The 5,617-nt window shown below is 37.8% G+C and overlaps 1 protein-coding gene across 1 annotated transcript in view; it reads left to right on the top strand.

The window, feature by feature from the left end:
• The window catches only part of LOC106877941 (rhotekin), a 135,905-nt gene that overhangs the window by 122,221 nt on the left and 8,067 nt on the right, over positions 1-5,617 (top strand). The window lies entirely within an intron of this gene.

The following is a 5,617-nucleotide window of genomic DNA, read 5'->3' on the forward strand; positions in this document are numbered from 1 at the left end:
GTGTAAGGTTATTGAATTAAATATGACTTATATTTTTCTTCTTTCCTCCCATCACTCCCTCTCCCCAGCAATGAAGCAAACAGGCTGACCGACCTTTGTAAGCTATGAACGCGTGCGAGTAACAGAGAGAAAGAAAGAAAGAAAAAAAGAGAGGGGCTTATTAAAGAATATAAGATGTGTGAGGAGAAAAACAAATTTTTTTTTTAAAGACAGGTCAAAATGGAGTGTCAAAATGGTGGCTAGAATACGGTGTGGCTAAATTAACTGACGATGACGACGACAGCAAAGAGAGACCTCCCCCCCCCCAAATATGTATATTAACAAATCAATAATTAAATGAATAAATACTCATCTTGTAAGGATAACGACGGTAACAAGATATACAAAGGGCCTTACTTATAAATGGAGATGGGTCTGGAGTTGGTGGATTTTAGCAACGGTGGTCATATATGGATAGCGACAGATCTGGGACCATTGGTGGTCATATATGGATATAACGACAGATCTGGGACCATTGGTGGTCATATATGGATATAACGACAGATCTGGGACCATTGGTGATCATATATGGATATAACGACAGATCTGGGACCATTGGTGGTCATATATGGATATAGCGACAGATCTGGGACCATTGGTGGTCATATATGGATACAGACAAATCTGGAGTCGCTGCATGTACCACAAAAATGGCTGTCTCTGGAGTTGGTGATTTTTTTACCGATGGTGGTCATACATGGATTGCAACAGATCTGAATTAGTGGATAGACCACAAGTGATTCTAATATTATGCTGGCCCAAAATGGATTTTTAATGACAGGAACGTGTGGAACTAGTGGGGTTTGCTGTTCACGAATACCTTCTTGTTTTTATTTCCTCACTACGGATTTTTAGCTCATTTCAACCCACCCTTTTTTTTCCTGTTTTCTTTGCGTGTGTGTGTCTGTGTGTGTGTGTGTGTGTTTTTGTGTGACTGACTGTGTGGTGCATGTAGTTGTAAGCTTTTTATTAAAATCAAGTTTCACGATACAAAGTTTAGAGTTTTATCGGTTTTACTTTTAAAGCAAGGCTCCACCCACACCCACATGCACTATTGAATAAGGCAAATATTTTGAATTTGTCATCTGAGACTTTCTCTTCAGAACTGAGTGAATTTTCACACCTTCATATATGCATGCATACACACACACACACACACACACACACACAAATTAAATTGTCAAAAACGAAATGTATGTGTGTGTTTATAAAAACAGTATGGGCTTTTAGAAAAGCAATGCAGGTATGTATGTGAATGAGTATGTGTATGTGTGTGTGTGTGGACACTTGTGTATATGCAAGTGTGTGTGTGTGTGTATATCTACACTTGTGTATGTATGTATGTGTGCATCTATATACCTGTGTATACAGATGCACACTTTGTGTGTGTGTGTGTGTGTGTTTTTGTACATGTATAGGTGTATGTATATATATATATTTATATATATATATATATATATATGTATATATATATAAACAAGTAAATGTAAGTGCATATCTATATACAGATGTATATATGTACATGTATGTGTGCATTTATATACATGTGTATATATATATATATATATACACACATAAAGTACATGTATATGTGCATCTGTTTATATGCAAGTCTATATATGTAGTGTGTGTGTATAGGCATGCATCTAATCATGTATATAGGTGTGTGCGCACACATACAGACATGCATATATATATATATATATATATATACATGCACGTATGTGATGCGTATATATGTGCTACAATATATAAGAAAGCAAGCGTTCAGACACCGAAGCCCCTGGTTAAAAAACCTGCCTCACAAACTTCCAATGATTTACATTGTCAGAAAGCAGCAGTTATCTGAAATCACAGAACTGGAACTGTGGTAAATTCAATAACTGCATCCATTGGGAAGTTTAAAAAGATGAGTAACGAAGCATTTATCTGATTGAGTACAGATACACCATGGTTCTCTCTCCAGGCCTGCACTAAAGTACATTTGTTTGATGTATTGTGTGTGTGTGTGTGTGTGTGTGTGTATACTTAAGAATACAAATGTGCATGTCTCTGCATATATTGTGTGTGTGTATGTATGTATGTATGTGTAAATGTGTATATGCGTGTGTATGTATATGCATGTGTGCGTGTGTATGTGTATATATGTACACACATATGTACATGCACATATAATTGCATGTGTGTGCAGGTATAAAGTGTTACCCATATTTTGGTTACAATTGTAATTCTTCTATTGAAAAACAAAGAACAAAAAAAAACAAACGAACAGAAATCTTTAAATTTGTCAAGTCTTGGAGAAAAGTTTGGACAATTAAAAGCTGTCAAATGTTAAAAATCCTTTTTGTAAGGACTTTCTTTGAATGTACTCACCATCCTATATTTTTCTTTTTTGGTTTTATTTATATTATGAATTCCTTATTTTTTAAGTCTTTAGAAAAAAGCAGACGCAAAAAGGATTTTTATTCCAAAATTTTCTTATTTCAAAGGGGAGAGATGGTTATCTTTTAAATCTACTCCACTTTATAGCCCAGACCCCAAATATACAGCATGACCATGTAATTATTTTAATAATGGTTTATTTATTTGAAATGATCGGAATAGTAGAACCGCAAATGTAATAATACCTGGTTGTGTTTAATCATAGACCTTTGATTATGACTTCTCAGGTAACTCTTTCTGATCCCTTTTTCATGGACGTGTCTCCCTTTCAAATTTCCTTGTTTCTAGCTGGTGGTCATCTTCTTAGTGTTGTTAGTGGGTGCCACAGTAACACACACACTGGCTCCTTTTTTTTAAATTTTTTTTTAGGATGGGGTACTTGCAGGCCAAACACACAACCTTTAGTTTAAAACCATTGCAACGAGCAGATGAAGGGAGTTTGTTATTACTTGATCTGCTTGAAATAGCTCTGATGTCTTCCTCTCAGATCATATACCTACTGTCTTCAGGAAAGGATGTTTTGAATAATGTGGCACTGGATTCCTTGTATAGGCTGAATCAGTTCTGTTATAGTGTTCCCCTGAGAAAAACCTGCATTCCATTAAGAAAAACACAAACAAACAAACAAACAAAAATCCTAATATTTCACTTAATACATATTGATACACAAAACATTCACTCAGAATAGGGTATTTGCAGGTCTCCCTCCTGTTCCCCATTCTCTTTCTCTCTCTGTCTCCCTCCCTCACTCTTTCTCTCTCTGTCTCCCTCCCTCGCTCTTTCTCTGTCTCCCGCTCTCCACTCCCTCTCCCTTTCTCCATCCCCTCTCTCCCTTTCTCCATCCCCCTCTCCCTACTTGCTCCCTCTCTCCCACTCTCTCTGTCTCCCACTCTCTCTGTCTCCCACTCTCTCTGTCTCCCACTCTCTCTGTCTCCCACTCTCTCTCCCCCGTTCTCTCTCTCCCTCTCTCTCTCTCTCTCTCTCTCTCTCTCTCTCTCTCTCTCTCCTGATCCCCCTCTCTCCCCTCCCTCCCCCTCTCCCTCTCCCTTCCCGCTCCCTTCCCATCTCCCTACCCCCTTCCTCCCCGAATGTTGTGTTATCTACTTAGAGAGAAAATCTCATATGCTCTTGTGGTTCTCCAGAATCTTGGTCTATAAACCGACCTGTCTTTGTTTTGGCCGTTAATTTTTGTCAGAAAATTTCAGAAAATACAGTATTATAGTATGCATATTTGTGTACTAAGAGGTGCAAAGCTGAGTTTGTGGCAGAAGTTGAGCAGATAAGAACACGTCATCGATAAGGTTGCAGGCTGCAATAAAAAGAACATTGAAAAACCGACGGATTGGTTGATCAATTGGTTAACTGACTAGCAAGCTTACTGTGCTGCGCTGGAGGAACATATATAGAACTGATTTGCTTCTTGCAAGATGGTACATGAGCATGCCTAATGATAATCAATCAATAAACTTTATGAATCCTCCCAAATATATGTGAAACTTTAGCTTCGCTCCTTTGGCTATTTGGAAGTCAAGCAAGCTTCAGTCATAAAATCTATAATCCTACAACAGACCCTAAAATTGGTTACTTTAATTATGTTGATACAATTTATTGTGATGTTGTTATCAGGTCTGCTAGAGTGCACCGACTGTAACACGCTGAGCAGTAATTAATTTCGTTGATCAATAACCGAGTTCAAATCCTGCCCGTCAGCTTCGGCATTGCATTTTTTTTATCCCACCGTTCGTTTGCAGGAAATATTTACTATACTCTGTTCAATAGTCTAAAGCAGGGGTTTTCAAACTTTTTGACTTGCGGACCCCTTTATATTTCAGGCTTTACCTTAGGGACCCCCTTGTAAATGCTTATGAAATTTATACATAAATATTTGCTTAAAATAACATTTTTACATTTATTTATTTAACAGTATTTAACAAAATAGGTTTATTGTCAATTTAAAGATTTCGATTAAAAAACATATATAAAATCAAATTGCCCATAAAAAGTATTTGCTGTCTACGGACCCCCTGTCTTGTCCTTGTGGACCCCTGTGGTCCGCGGACCACAGTTTGAAAACACCTGGTCTAAAGTTGTTCCAAACACATCATCTGTGTGTGTGTCAGTGTATGTACAAACTATATAATATGATAGAAAATTATACAGGGTTAAGGGATCACCAAAACCCAAGTAACACTATGAGCAGAGACAATAACAAAATAGGACCACTTTCCCTTAGTACGTAGGATAATGAAAGCAGTGAAGTATTGCACTGAAGGTTTTTTTTTTATCGATTATACCGATTTGTTCGATATTTAGTTTATTGAACATGGAAGGAGAAAAAAGAACTCCGTAAAGTTGGATTTGAATTCAACATGCTAAGGGACTGTTTTGTTCGACATTCTATTGAAAAGAATTATTTCACGTTCTCTCGAGGTTTCAAAATTCTGATGACGTAAACAACATACGATTCTCGTTGGTGAGAACGAAGCTTCTGGAGTGATTAGATAATTTCGGAGGATAGCTTTGGTCCAATGATAGAGCGCCTGTCATGGTAGCTGGAAATATTCGTTCGAGTCGCACGGGCAATTTTCAACCTTTTCTATCCCGATATTTGCACGCTGTTATTTCTAGCTTTATCTGCTTCGAGATCAACAATATAAAATGCGTGTGTGTGTGTATACAAATAGATGTATGATTGCTACCGTTAAGTTTAGATCTCCGCCTAGATTATCATCATCCAGTCTGCTTCCAGTGTAATGGTTAAGCAATATATGTTTGCTTCCCAACCACATGATTCCGGGTTCAGTCCCACTGCGTGACACCTTGGGCAGGTGTCTTCTATTTTAACCCCAGGTCGACCAAAGCCTTGTGAATAGATTTGGGAGACGGAAACTGAAAGAAGCCCGTCAATTTATATATATATATATGTTGTCCTCCCACCATCGCTTGACAACCGACGTTGGTGTGCTGTGTTTCAGTCCCCTTGAATTAGCGGTTCGGTAAACGTGACCGACAGAATAAGCATCAGGCTTACAAAGAATAAGTCGATTTGTTCGACTAAAGGCGGTACTCCAGCATGGCCGCAGTCAAATGACTGAAACAAGAAAAAAAAAATAAAGAAAAAAAAAATTGGCTTCAA

This window comes from Octopus bimaculoides, chromosome 14 (assembly GCF_001194135.2).
Source record: "Octopus bimaculoides isolate UCB-OBI-ISO-001 chromosome 14, ASM119413v2, whole genome shotgun sequence".
NCBI lineage: Eukaryota > Metazoa > Mollusca > Cephalopoda > Octopoda > Octopodidae > Octopus > Octopus bimaculoides.